The 16,055-nt window shown below is 37.0% G+C and overlaps 1 protein-coding gene across 7 annotated transcripts in view; it reads right to left on the reverse strand.

The window, feature by feature from the left end:
- LOC306857223 (very long chain fatty acid elongase 1-like) overlaps positions 1 to 15,905 on the reverse strand; it is a 36,924-nt gene extending 21,019 nt beyond the window's left edge. The window contains exons 1-2 of one of the 7 annotated variants that reach the window (XM_079397049.1): positions 15,398 to 15,905; positions 15,049 to 15,126 (exon numbers count right to left, since the gene is read on the reverse strand). The gene's annotated coding sequence lies outside the window, so the exon portion shown is untranslated. Of the gene's footprint in view, positions 1 to 15,048; positions 15,281 to 15,397 lie in introns of those variants that run through there. The other 6 variants (XM_079397048.1, XM_079397047.1, XM_079397053.1 and 3 more) reach the window with 6 other exon arrangements.
- Positions 15,906 to 16,055: the final 150 nt, after the last annotated feature.

The following is a 16,055-nucleotide window of genomic DNA, read 5'->3' on the forward strand; positions in this document are numbered from 1 at the left end:
GTTCAGTCGGAAAAGAAATCTGCATAAAAATTTGACACATATACGGATGGTTTGGACAGACCCATACATGACTGCATACCTTTTTTTAGTTTATGTAAAGATTCATAAACAGGCTGCATAGGCCTACTCCGTTTACATACAAGCAAAGCTGTGTGGAGATGCATCTTTTTGGGGGAAAAAAGGCAACATTCGTAGTATAGGGTGTGTTCAAAACCAAAGGATTTTAAATATATTAGCCTTAATCTTGAATATGCAACATCAAATACAGACGCAGACTTCACTACAGTCAATTCTGTTGGCATGGCACATTCAACACAGACCCCGTGGTTTAATGCTGCAATAAGTCACAATTTACATTAATAAAAAACAAAGAAAAATAATCTGCACACTGAAATGTTTATGATGTCATATATGCTTCATAAATGATTTTTTTAAATGCAGAAATGTTTCTATGTACTTGCTTTTCACACTAAAACACATCAGGGCCAAATATGAATACTTAAGGTCTTTGCACACTGAGTTCGAAATTTTTGTATGCGTTTTTTTAGTTTTTTCATATTCGTCATCCTTTCCTATCCAAATGCTTGCTACAGATGCGAAAACGCAGAAAATTTAATCTGATACTAATTTTTTTTACGATGGATGAAAGTTTCGGAGGCAGTGTGTAAACGTGATTGACTCAATGTGTGGTCGTATTTATTTTTTAAAGTGCGGAAATTTAGGACAAGAATTTCAGACCTTTAGTGCCATTGATCAGCATGCAAAGATCGTTTATCGTAAAATTATAATACTTTTACATGGAATTTTAAAAAGAATTTAAAAAACAGATTATCAAAACTAAAATTAAAACATGTTGAAAACAGTATAAAAGTTTTTTTTAACCATATGATAATCAACATTAACACAAAACTCCTTTCAAACTTGATTTTAAAAACATCCTAAAAAAAAAGCATTTAAATATTTGGCTGAAACTAAGTGTTTAAAACCAAATACGAAGAAAAAAACTACTACAATAATTTTTTACAATTATAACAATATATTTTACAATGACTGAATGTTTACACTCAAATAAAATGCTTTTATTTGACTTAATATTTGCACCAATTAAAAAAAAAGAAAAAAAAATTGTCTACAAGGTAAACAGTTTTACCAAGGCTATTCAGATTCTGACCTGATCTCTTTTATGTAGTGTGAACAGAAATACATAGAAACATTCATGCAATTCTTTTTCATGTTTTTATCAAGTCATGCATTTTTTATCTCATCAACCTCATGACATAGTGGGTAAGAATGAGATGTCAGCAGCTATTTTCCTAGATCTACAATACATACAATCACACTCTCAGCTTTCCATACATCACAGCACAGATGGTGGTGAGAGGAGAGCCACTCAAAATAATGTGCTATTCAACCTTCACAGTCACCAATACTATATCAACCAATGCAGCTACACACCAGAAAGTAAACACACTGATCTGATTTAATGACTAACTATGTGAACATGAGCCTTAAGACACAGCAGTGCAGAACAACTTCAGGATTTCCACGTCATCTAATTTGACCAAAGACCAGTGGTAAAACAAACTTGTGATTCACTGCAGAAAGCTTTACACAAGACCACACCAAATATGAAAATAAAATTTATGAAGACATAGTCAGGTTTGGTCTTGTTCCATGGTGCAGGGCTGGAGAGTAATCATTAGCAGATTCAATAAACCACAGGGGATGGTCTATTAGGAAATCAATAACATTTTACTCATTAGCAGATGCACAAAGACTGCATACATGAATGTAAACGGACACAACCGCTCTTCAGGATTAGAGGCCCGCTGGATGTCAAGTAGGTGAAAGGTGAGATGCCTGAGGAGATGGGCTCTTAGACTTTGAGACAAGTTCACCAGTACAATACAAATACTTAGAGAGTCATTGTAAACAGGAGAGCGGTGTCTCAGACTGTTCAAGCCTGTTGGACCTGCGTATCAACGATAAGGATGTATCAATAAGGATGTATAGTGTGTGTGTGTGTGTGTAAATTCAGAGAAAGACTGTGACCATGTTGTGAATGTCATGTTGAGAAAATATTTCCAGTGTTACATAAACAGCATTCTTCCATCTTAGAAACATTGCCAAGCTACCTGTTTCTGATACAGAAAAGCTAGTTCATGCATTCGTGACCTCTAGCAAAGTGGTTGTCCTGCATCTTCAATAAACAAGCAACAGATATAAACAAAATGCAGCGGCTAGAGTCCTTACCAGATCAAGAAAATATGATAATATTACCCCAATTTTACAATCTCTGCACTGGCTACCTATTAATGCTGTATTAGTTACAAAATGTTACCACTTACCTATAAGGCCCTAAATGGTTTAGATCCTGCGTACCTAACTAGTCTTCTATCTCGCTACAATACATCCAGCTCCCTAAGGTCACAACACTCTGGACTTTTGGTAGTACCTAGGATACACTAAAAAATGCTTGGTTAAATACAACCCAGTGCTGGGTAAAATACGGACAAACCCAGCTACTGGGTTGTTTTCAAACAACAGTTGGGTTAAATATTTAACTCAACCTTCTGGGCAGTAACCCAACCGCTGGGTCAAAACAACCAAATTATATTTACCCAGCACTAGGTTTTATTTAACCTAGCATTTTTGTTTTAGAGTGTAGCGAAGTCCACTAAAGGAGGTAGAGCTTTTTCGCACTTGGCTCCCAAACTCTGGAACAGTCTTCCTGACAATGTTCGCAGTTCAGACACACTCTATCTGTTCAAATCTAGATTAAAGACACATCTCTTTAGCCAAGCATTCACGTAATGCATCTCATAATCTTGTGCTGCAGTTATATCTGATCAAATGCATATTATTATTCTTTAGCTTGGGTTGAACAAATAATTTTTTCTTGGCTGGAACAGCAGCTATGCTAATTATGTCTCTATTTGTTTCTCTGTTTCTGCCAGGTAACTAGGAATTACACAAGCTCCAGTCTGGATCCAGAACACCTGAGAAGAGATGATGCCAACCCCTCAGAGGACCTCAGATGATGCAAACCATGAAACAACATACATAACTACCAAATTTTGATTGCAACATATAATTCATTGCTGTTAATGGTGTTCATCATCTGTTTGATCTAGTAACTAATTAAGTTAATTGATATCAGGTCTGTAACATTATTAGCCATAAAAGGGATGTCTTAGAGAGGCAGACTCTCCCAGAAGTAAAGATGGGCACAGGCTCTCCAATCTGTGAAAGAGTCAATAGGGTCTGGCTGCAGACTTGCACTTGCACGCTCAGACTTGCACTCTCACTTCCGTGGGTGACATCACTTGCAGTCTTTTTTATTTTTTTATTTTGTTCTATTTATTATTTTTTGTTTGACTCTCTCAACATTTTACAACAGTAGCCAGGTGGTGAAGACAAGAAAAAAGAAACTAAATTACAATGTCACTTGGAGACAAAGATGCTGTGGTGCTTAAACGATTAAAACTAATTTAATACAATAACGAACAGGGTCCTGCAAGTCATCTGTAGGAGAAAAAGACAAGACCCGCAAATCCATGGCTACAGAACAGCAAAATATGAACGCAATGCGCAAAGTTTCTCGTTAAGATAACCAGTCAATCTGAATGAGTGTGTGTGTGCGTGCAGTATGTATATGTATGCATGTAGGATATATGTGTGTGTTTGTGTGAATAAATGTGGGTGTGTGTCTGCGTCTGTCTGTTCTGTTTATTGAATGCAGTTAGGTGCATTCAAATTAGGTGAAAATCATCAAAAATGCTGGTGGTGGCTGCCAACTTTTTTTTTTAAACGCTGGCGGGGAAAGAGTTAAAAACAACGTCCCTCAACATCTAAAATTCTTTTAGTTATATATATATATATATATATATATATATATATACACACACACACACACACACACACACACTGAACAAAATTATAAACGCAACACTTGTTTTTGCCCCCATTTTTCAGAGCTGAACTCAAAGATCTACGACTTTTTCTATGTACACAAAAGGCCTATTTCTCTCAAATATTGTTCACAAATCTGAATAAATCTGTGTTAGTGAGCACTTCACCTTTGCAGAGATAATCCACCCACCTCACAGGTGTGGCATATCAAGATGCTGATTAGACAGCATGATTATTGCACAGGTGTGCCTTAGGTTGGCCACAATAAAAGGCCACTCTAAAATGTGCAGTTTTATCACACAGCACAATGCCACAGATGTCGCAAGTTTTGAGGGAGCATGCAAATCGCATGCTGACTGCAGGAATGTCCACCAGAGCTGTTGCCTGTGAATTCAATGTTCATTTCTCTACCATAAGCCGTCTCCAAAGGCATTTCAGAGAATTTGGCAGTACATCCAACCGGCCTCACAACCGCAGACCCCGTGTAACCACACCAGCCCAGGACCTCCACATCTAGCATCTTCACCTCTAAGATCGTCTGAGACCAGCCACCCGGACAGCTGCTGCAACAATCGGTTTGCATAAACAACGAATTTCTGAACAAGCGGTCAGAAACTGTCTCAGGGAAGCTCATCTGCATGCTCGTCGTGCTCATCGGGGTCTCAACCTGACTGCAGTTCGTCGTCGTAACCGACTTGAGTGGGCAAATGCTCACATTCGATGCCGTCTGGCACTTTGGAGAGGTGTTCTCATCACGGATGAATCACTGTTTTCACTGTACAGGGCAGATGGCAGACAGCGTGTATGGCATCGTGTGAGTGAGCGGTTTGCTGATGTCAACGTTGTGGATCGAGTGGCCCATGGTGACGGTGGGGTTATGGTATGGGCAGGCATATGTTATGGACTACGAACACAGGTGCATTTTATTGATGGCATTTTGAATGCACAGAGATACCATGACGAGATCCTGAGGCCCATTGTTGTGCCATTTATCCACGACCATCACCTCATGTTGCAGCATGACAAAGCACAAAAGACTGCTTTGTAAGTAATCTTCCTGATTTAAGGAAAGGAAAACAAAACTAGAGGTGTTTCGTATAGCTTGGCAGGAAAGTACCCTATCCTAACAGAAAAGCATTAAAAACTGCTGGATCTGATTGCTTTTAGTCTCTTCTAGAAGAAAACAAACATAACCCCCAGTATTTATTCAATATAGTCACTAAATTAACGAAAAATAAAGCATCAACAGGTGTTGGCATTTTCCAAGAGCACAGCAGTAATGATTTTATGAACTACTTTACTTCCAAGATCGATACCATCAGAGATAAAATTGTAACCATGCAGCCATCAACTACAGTATCGCAACAGATGCACTATAGATCCCCTGAGGAACAATTCCACTCATTCTCTACTATAGGAGAGGAAGAACTGTGTAAACTTGTTAAATAATCTAAACCAACAACATGTATGTTAGACCCTATTCCATCTAAACTACTAAAAGAGCTACTTCCAGAAGTCATAGATACTCTTTTGGCTATTATTAATTCATCATTGTCATTAGGATATGTCCCCAAAACCTTCAAATTGGCTGTTATTAAGCCTGTCATTTAAAAAAAACACAACTTGACCCCAAGGATCTAGTTAATTACAGACCGATCTCAAATCTCCCTTTTCTGTCAAAGATACTAGAAAATGTAGTATCCTCACAATTATATTACTTCATAGAGAAAAATGGTATCTGAGAGGAATTCCAGTCAGGATTTAGATCGTATCATAGTACTGAGACTGCTCTCATTAGATTTACAAATGACTTGCTCTTATCATCTGATCGTGGTTGTATCTCTTTATTAGTTCTACTGGATCTTAGCGATGCGTTCGACACTATCGACCACAACATTCTTTTAAATAGACTAGAACACTTTGTTGGCATTAGTGGAAGTGCCTTAGCATGGTTCAAATCGTACTTATCTGACCGCCATCAGTTCGTAGCAGTGAATGAAGAGGTATCATATCGATCACAAGTGCAGTATGGAGTACCTCAAGGCTCAGTACTAGGGCCGTTACTTTTCACGCTTTACATGTTACCCTTGGGAGATATTATCAGGAGACATGGTGTTAGCTTTCACTGTTATGCTGATGATACTCAGCACTATATTTCTTCACGGCCTGGTGAAACACACCAAATTGAGAAACTAATGGAATGCATAGTCGATATAAAAAACTGGATGACGAGTAACTTACTGCTAAATTCTGAAAAAACAGAGGTGCTAATTATCTGACCTAAAAACCCCACATGTAATAACCTAGAACACTATCTAACACTTGACGGCTGCTCTGTCAATTCTTCTTCATCAGTTAGGAACCTAGGTGTGCTGTTTGATAGCAATCTTTCATTTGAAAGCCACATTTCTAGCATCTGTAAAACTGCGTTTTTCCATCTCAAAAACATATCTAAATTGCGACCTATGCTCTCAACGTCAAGTGCAGAAATGCTAATTCATGCATTTATGACCTCAAGGTTAGACTATTGTAATGCTTTACTGGGTGGTTGTTCTGCACGCTTGATCAACAAACTACAGTTGGTCCAAAATGCAGCAGCTAGAGTCCTTACTAGAACCAGAAAGTATGACCATATTAGCCCTGTTCTGTCAACACTGCACTGGCTCCCTATCAAACATCGTATAGATTTTAAAATCTTGTTAATTACTTATAAAGCCCTGAATGGCTTAGCTCCTCAGTACTTGAGCGAGCTCTTATCACATTATAGTCCTCCACATCCGCTGCGTTCTCAAAACTCTGGCTGTTTGATAATACCTAGAATATCAAAATCGACTGCGGGCGGCAGATCCTTTTCCTATTTAGCACCCAAACGCTGGAACAATCTACCTAACACTGTTCGGGAGGCAGACACACTCTGTCAGTTTAAATCTAGATTAAAGACACATTTCTTTAACCTGGCTTACACATAACACACTACTACACTTCTATTATTCAACACTCCTCATAACACACGATGTACTCGTTACATCATAAGAAGAATGGCATCTACGCTAATATTTGTCTGTTTTTTTCTATTCTGTTTCTCAGTCCGTGTCCGGATCAGATGGTGGATCGGCGCCGGGAGATGATAAGTCTGCGGCCTTGATCGTCGGCGGAGGCCGGACACCTGGATTAGCCACGGGGACATATCCCAAATGAAGACCACGACTAAAAATACAATAAATCTAAAAATATAATAAAATACCTAACTACATAATACTATTATTGTTAGAAACGGGAACAATATAAAAATAGAAATAATACATTTATACATTTAAAATTTTAATTAAATCAATAATTAAACAATAAATAAACAATAATATCCTGGTCAGAGGAGAACTGGCCCCCTGACTGAGCTTGGTTTCTCCCAAGTTTTTTTTCTCCAGTCTGTCACAGAGGGAGTTTTGGTTCCTTGCCACTGTCACCTCTGGCTTGCTCAGTTGGGGACGCTTGATTTTTTAACGATTATCATCAATTTGATTTCACAGATACCATTTAAACTAAACTGAGCTAGACAATGACATCACTGAATTCAATAATGAAATGCCTTTAACTGAAAATTGAGTGTTTAATCTTATTATTATACATTACTGACAGTCTATCCTCCAATTTGATACTGTTAAGTGCTTTTACACAATCTGTATTGTTAAAAGCGCTATATAAATAAAGGTGACTTGACTTGACATGATAATGCACAGCCCCATGTTGCAAGTATCTGTACACAATTCCTGGAAGCTTAAAATATCCCAGTTCTTGCATGGCCAGCATACTCACCGGACATGTCACCCATTGAGCATGTTTGGGATGCTCTGGATTGGCGTGTACGACAGCGTGTTCCAGTCCCTACCAACTTCGCACAGCACTTGAAGACGAGTGGACAACCGGATCAACTCTATGCGAAGGAGATGTGTTGCACTGCGTGAAGAAAATGGTGGTCACACCAAATACTGACTGGTTTTCGGACCCCAAAACTGCACATTTTAGAGTGGCCTTTTATTGTGGCCAGCCTAAGGCACACCTGTGCAATAAACATGCTGTCTAATCAGCATCTTGATATGCCACACCAGTGAGGTGGATGGATTATCTCGGCAAAGGAGAAGTTCTCACTAACACAGATTTAGACTGATTTGTGAACAATAGAGAGAGAAAAAGGCCTTTTGTGTACATAGAAAAAGTCATACATCATTGAGCTCATGCAAAATGGGGGCAAAACAAAAGTGTTGCATTTATAATTTTCAGCCAAACAAGCCGTACTGGAAATGCACGGAAATCGCCATCACAGTAAAATATGAAATTTGTGAACCTTCAAGTATCTTCTCAGAACTAGAAAAAAAAGTCAAAGGCAGAGAAACAACAAGATGTTCACACAGCACATGGAATCTAACCACCCCCGCATGAATGTGAGGTTTCATTGAGTCTCAAATGAATCTGCACTCTCATAAGTGGTAAAAGGTGATCAATTCTTCAGAGAAAGGTTCACCTCACTGGCACCGCTGAGAGTGTGTGAATTCAAGCGGCTCTAAAACAGAACTAGGTCACAAGAAGAAAGATCAGGTTAAAACATCTAATTCATTCTCTTTTTTTTGGGGTATGCCCTGATTTCTTATCACCCTATTTTTATATCTACTGTAACTGACACACAAACACAGAAGCATCCACAGTTGCATGCAAAGACGCAATGCATCGGACACCACATCAAACTAGAAAACTGATATTTACTACAGTTAGTAGTGATAAAGATACATATGCTGCCCTAAAAAGTCAAAACACGGTAACATCAAGATTTGTTTTATCCACTTTGTTTTATTCAGTATGTATATTTGTTTGTAGTTACATATGTAGTTGATGCTTTTTATGATAAATTGACTGACACAATACATATAGATATCGCCATTGAAAAACCCACTCAAATGTTTGGGGGCAGTAAATTATATTGTGTTGATTATTTTAGAAAATGAATACATTTATTAAGAAAGAATGCACTAATTTGATCAAAAGTGATGGTAAAGCCTTTTACATTACATAATCTGTTAAAAATAAATCTTTTGAACTTCATATTTATCAAAGATCCCTGAAAAAATGTGTCACAGTTTCCACAAAAATATTAAGCAGTGCTGGTTTAATATTTGATAATAATACACTGACAATTACAATAATAATAATAATAATAATAATAAATGTTTCTTGAGAAACAACGGTCTTTAGTGAATGTGACACTAAAGACTGGAGTAATAATGCAAAAAATAAAAAGCTTTGCATTACATGAATAAATTACGTTTTAAAACATATTCAAATAGAAAAGTTATTTTAATTTGTAATAGCTAACTGTTCACAGTTTCAAATAAATAAAGCCTTAGTGAGCATGAGACTTTCAAAAACAAGACAGTACAGCTCTCCTTCAAAGACGTGAATCAAGAGCCCCGTCAGTAACGACACAGAAACAAGGAAATTACTCTCATTCCAGCCAGTCAAGACCAAAAACTCGACAGGCTTGACAGAAGAGACATTACTCCAGTTCCTATTGCTTTTGCATTTGCATTATTACTGCTTTTAAATGACAAGTTTCATCTGTAAATTCCTTTTACATCTCAACTAGGCTTTGGAGAGAAACTCTGTCCCCCTTTTTTTCTACACAAACTTTCTAAACAAAAACACTCCCGGCCTTCCACTTACTGTACTCATGGAAATCTGGGACTATCCCATTACAAATGGTCTCTGTGCAGGTGTTAAGAGATCTGCTGAGGTGAGGGTGTGGTTATCATTGAACTTCAAACAGAAGTTACGTTCACCTGAGGAGCAACTTAGCAAAATACAGTTGCTTTCCGTTAGGGTATGTTGACAAAACATAAGTCTTATCATGATTTTTCACTTTATTATAGATTATTTCTATAGCACAAGTAAGGAAGGAGGTTTTCAATCACTAAAGACTAAGTGGGGATAGAGGTAGAACAGAAATCGTGAAATGGCTTAGTGTGATTAACAAATTACAAAGGCGAAGATTTAATTATACACAACATGCGCCAACCATCTTCCCAAACTTCAGATGAGAAGCCCTTATAAACTATTGCCAAAAAAGAGAAGCTTTAAGAGGTCCCTGCAATTTACCAATGGTTTAACGTTTGAAAAATGAAGACAGCCATGAAAAAAACAGTATTGTCATTTTAAATGACAACCATTTATACCACAATTATTGTTATTATTTTAAATAATTTAAATCACATTTTAAATCACAATAAATCATTAAATTAAATTAATTTCACAAATCATGCACCCCTAGATAGAGGCTAAACCTTAATAATCGCTGCGCAAAATTATGACAAAAACTCCATTAAAACAGGGCAATTATGCAACAGAAGCCTATTTTTAGATCAAAAATATCATTTCAAAAACATCAACATTCTTTATTAAAGCACTCACAAGAGCTGAAGAGCTGATAAAATGTAAAAACTGTAACTTGAATGCAAAATGTAAGTCGCTTTGGATAAAAGCGTCTGCTAAATGCGTAAATGTAAATGTAGCCAAACATACATAAAATTGTTTAGTTTATTTAAAGTAAATTACCAAATGAAAACAAAAAACATAATACCTTTTTAGATAAACAAATACGAATTTAGTAAACCTTTCCCTACAATTGTTAGAAAAGGCTGTGATGTGAATTTGTATAATATTTCATATAAAATATAAGGTATATTACTGACTATATTATATTATATCTTATGCTAATATTCAGTTACTTAAATTTTCACTAAAATGCTATGTCATTATGTCAATGGGGGCATTGAGGGGCTCACCGGTGCTACCTTCAACTTCAGCACTGCATTAAAATGTGAACTACTCTGGAGGTCACAGAATAATTAGCACAATGCAAGGGTGTGTGTTTACAGAGTGGTTAATAAATATGAGATGGTGATTGTAATAAGGTAATTGTAATAAGTTGTGTCAACGTGTGCTGTTACAAAGGCCAGTGTTCAGTTTGGAGGGGTGCTTAAGAAAACTGCAGGCATGAACAGAGGGAGGTGGGAACTAATAAACGCAGCCCCTGTTAGCAAAACCACTCTTACATGCGGGACTGCTTACACGGCAAAAAACATGTACGTTGTGTAATCTTGCTATAAAGGGTCTGGTGACATTTTAACAAAGACTTTCGTCAGGCATTGTTGCATTAAGCAGGTTAAATCAACCTGTCAGTGGTATATGAACATACATAGCCAAGAGTGTTTGCAAACAGGCATTTCTCCATTTCTGTGGTACATGAAAGAAAAATAATTCACACATATACTTCATCACTGCAACAAAATAACCTAAAGCCCAACCAGTCTGACATTTAGCCCCTGTCAAGCCTCCAAAACGCAAAACTAATCTATGAAAACAGGTGCTCAATTCAAAAGCCAGTGCAGGAACTCTTTAGTAACAGAAACCTGATCCAAAAGTGAAAAATGGGATCATTAAATCCCAAAGCTGTTTCAAAGTTATGACTTTTTATTCCAAATGCAATGAAAGTGAATCGGGACCAGGGAATGTCAAACTCCAAAACATGCAAAAGTTTTATGTGAGGAATAGCCTGTAATTTAAACGTTTGATCAACAGCAATGGTCACCATTCGTTTTTAATGTATGGAAAAGAGCAGCTTGGAATTTGGATATAAATCTATTTGTGTTCCACAGAAGAAAGGATTATACAGTATTTGAAAAACATTTCATTTCTAGGTGAACTGGGCAAAAATAAGAAGTGACCAATAAACAACACAAAAAAACAGAGCATTAAAGGAATGGTTCACTTGAAAAGTAAATTCTATCATCGATTACCCAGCCTCAAGTTGTTCCAAACCTGTATGAGTTTCTTTCTTCTGCTTAACACAAAAGACAATATTTTGAAGAATGTGGGTAACCCAACCATTTCGGTCCCCACTGGAAAAAAAAAAACCTATGGAAAACAACTGGGACCAGAATTTTCATTTTTGAGTGAACTATCCCTTTAAGTGAAAACCGTACATGACCATTTTTCTAAACGTAATCCAGAATATTGAAATGGATAGTTCACCAGGATTTTAATTTTAAGGTGAACTCTCCCTTTAAGGTTGCCTAATATTAAAAGGAAGCACTGAATTTTTAAACAAACAAAGAACACCCCTGTATGCCATTATTTCTTTCAAAGAAATTAATAAAGTACTCAGAAATATTTTAAAAGGTGCTCTCCCTGAAATAAACCAGATTATAGGAGGACACACTGAAAAAGCGTGCGAGCTGTCACATTTGGTAAGAGCTCTGATCCTTCTTATTCAGTGCTGTACAATGACAGGAATGAGTGAAGAATGAGTATGTCATAGGGGAATGCCTCGTTTCAGGAATGAATGGAATTTAACTACAATGTAATTGTTTGATTCAGCAAGACTGAGAAACGCGTTTGGAGTGCAGGAGTGTCAGCGCTTACACCTCATGCACCGAAACACCGTCAGTGACACATGCACCAAACATCCCATTACTCCCTTAAGTAGTTCTTCACCACAAAGCATTAGAGTAACTGATATTAACATTGCAATCTGATACAGTGGGGTCAAAAAGTCTGAGGCCACTACAGAAAATGCTTATATTTAACATGTTTCTAATTCAATAATACAAAAATCATTATAAATCATAATATCTGCATAATACTTTAAGTGAAAAATGTATTTGAGAATTTCTTTACAATCTGGTTCACTGCACTCAAACTGCATGAAGTCTAAAAGCTGTTCTCCCGAATGATTTCAGAATGACTCAGAGCATCTGGGGGACTTTTTAGATTTCACAATTTAGCTTTTTTGATCTGGAAATTGTTCGGAATCTTACATGTTTCTTGTTTATTTTGCATCATCAACTTTAAAGGAACAGTTCACACAAAAATGGAAATTCTCTTGTTCCAAACCTATATAAGTTATATTCTAATGCTAAACACAAAAGAAAGTATTTTTAGTCTCCACTGACTGCCATAGTATTTTTTTTCTTCTTCCATTTTATGGATGTCAACCAGCAGCTATTAGATTACAAACAGCTTTCAAAATAGGACAGGAACTCATACAGGTTTGGAAGAACCTGTAAATCAGTAAATTAAATGACAGAATGTTCATTTTTGGGTGAACTCTCTCTTTATTCCTATCCCTTAACTTGCACAGTTCTAAAAACCTTCCTATTTCAAGATTTAAATCAGATTTTGTATCACACAAAATTATTACAAACCAGAACTTCCCCATTTCTCACTTCCATAAGCAAATGACAAATAAAGAAGTGAGAATCTTACATTAACGTTGCACTGAAACGGAAGTAGCGACAGATCTTTTCTTCTGCATTGTGACGTACATCCAATTGTAACAGATCATCAGAAAGCAGACTAAATTATGTTTTATTAAACATATTCTGTTTGCAATAAGAGCTGCATAAGACATGCATTTCTAAAATAGATAGCACATTTTAAAAATTTATCTTCTGAACTATTTCTATACACTGAATGTTCCAGAAAACCCTCGTGACTCTAACCAAAGAGACCTTTGACCGGTGAAAACGACTTGAGTTGATTAAGTTGCACATAAACATTGAAATACATCCAAAAATGCATACAACAATACACTAACAAGTGAAACTTGACTAACATAAGTGTTACGGTGTGATCTTTCCTCTTATAATAACAAAGTGCCTACCAGCCCACAAAGAGAATGCAAAATGTTAACGGGCGTTTACTTAGCTTAAATATTTGGCAAGGTGTCATTCATCCATTCGGCGGAAACTAACAAAACTGTAAAGAGGAAACTTACAAAACACTTAGCAAGTGAAACAGTCTTTCAACATAGCTGAGATGAAGCTCTTCTCTTAGGTTTGGTTAAAACATTATCTGTGACTCGGTGGAGAATGCATTTTAGTGGATGCCTTCTCGAAATCAAGGTAAAAATGTATGATAGTCATTATTTTTTGCTCAGAGAAGGAAAAAAATTAAACGGGACACACTCTAATGAACAAATTTAAAGCTGCAACACACTTTTATTGTTTTGATACTTGAAAACCTGTTTTCGTCTCTGAACCCTGGTAGTAAACATCTGCCACCTCTTCTTCAGATGCAATATAAATCACTTATTACAATACAGACAAGTGGAGCTTCAAAGTATAGTTCACTCAAAAATTCAATTCTGTCATCATTTAGGTTTGGAACGACATTGAGGGTGAGTAAATGATCGAAGTAGTCTCATTTTTGGGGGTAAACTATCCTTTATAACTTGTAGTCTATAAAACAATCGTCTAGCAGTTTGACACAAGTAGCAGAATTGAAAGAAGAGATGAAACCGTGATGTTTTACTAGTATAAACTCATGTTCTTGATCCTGCAGCTCTACTTGAAGTGCACGGGTTTAGTAAGGGGGTTTGATTCCCACATTACAATGTATACTGTCAATGCACCGTAAGTTGCTTGTGATAAAACCGACAGCCAGTATGACACGGAAACAAGCAGACACGTGAAAGCATGGTTGCCTATAACTTGCATCCAAGCAACTTTGACACAATGCATAAATAATACACTGACATCTAGGAATAAATATGATACAGTTAAACTGAAGGGCTACGTATACGATAATGTATGATCAACTTCATAATTTTCTAGTGTTCATTTCTTATTCTGGTCATTTTCTGATCATGCTCTCCAGCAGGGTTTCAGAATGATTCAAGGAGCATCTTGTGCTTCAAAACAAAGAAAATCTGATGTCACAACGTTGCAGAATTATAAATATGTCATATCTAGTGAGAAATTGAGAAAATATTGTCTGCCAACGCACTCTCAACACCACTTTTTCATAATCATTTATCTTTTTTTTAATTTCTTCATGATTCATTCAATTTTTAAATGTAATTGCTACTGTCCTAGTGCTCTGCACTGTTACTTCATCGTTTGTTCACTTTATTGTTATATAAAACTTTGCATTTCGTTTCATTTGTTAATATTAGCTGCATTTCTGGTATTTTACGATGCATAATGTCACTGTAACGTTACGAATAGCCCTTCAGCACATGTTTTGGCAATACAGATGTAGTTTTAAAGAACTGAACAACGCAAGAGGTCAAAATCATTCAGGACTCACCTCTAAACGGTTCAAGTGCTATCAGGAGATCGTTATAACGCTTCTGGCTCCTTCAGATCTCGACTTCTTGCGACACACCTGAACAAAAGACAGGAAACAACGCCAACATGAGCCGAGATTAAACCAATCGCAGCTTTTGAGAGGCGGAGTAAACTGAATTTGCTGTACTTTTACAAAATGTCACTTTTCTGCGTAAAACCACGTGTGAACTGAAAGGTCGCTCTTTAAAGCTGTCGCGTAAATTAAAAGTCATCACACGATTAAAAGCTATAATGAACGGCTGCATTGTTTATCTAACCCGGCACCACAAAAAAGCACGTTCATTTTCTAAGCTCTCCACAAATATTACCTTCTTTACGATGTAAATCTCTCGGGAAAGACCAACCTGTGAAATTATGAAGCAGGGCTCGTCTCGGAGCTCTTTAGGTGGGAATGATGGTTCACTAGTCCTGCCCTAAAAACCAACTGTACTCTCGCATTTCCCCTCAGGTGTTTTGTAGTCTCAACCCAGCCCTATGAGACAGAGCGAGCATAGGCACTGGCTGTGTCTCCAAACCTACTTACCTACCTAGACTGCATTTCTGGGCATCGTACACTTTCTTTCTACGTATCTTTCTAAGTAGGCAGCATAGGTTTTGACACACAGCCATATAGCGACGAGTCAGCCAGGTAAACCACTTTTATACTTAATTTTTTGATCTATCTATCTATCTATCTATCTATCTATCTATCTATCTATCTATCTATCTATCTATCTATCTATCTATCTATCTATCTATCTATCTATCTATCTGTCTGTCTGTCTGTCTGTCTGTCTGTCTGTCTGTCTGTCTGTCTGTCCATCCATCCATCCAGTCTTTCTATCTGCTAGAATATGTCTATGGATCTGTCTGTTCTAACTATCTGTTCTGCCATCTATTCATTCCTGGAGGCAGCGAGGCACATTCTGGAGAATTCTTGTTCTTAGTGAGTGCTGTCTGCAGCTGATATGAAAATGAAAACATTAC

This window comes from Barbus barbus, assembly GCF_936440315.1.
Source record: "Barbus barbus genome assembly, chromosome: 37".
In the NCBI taxonomy this organism is placed as follows: domain Eukaryota; kingdom Metazoa; phylum Chordata; class Actinopteri; order Cypriniformes; family Cyprinidae; genus Barbus; species Barbus barbus.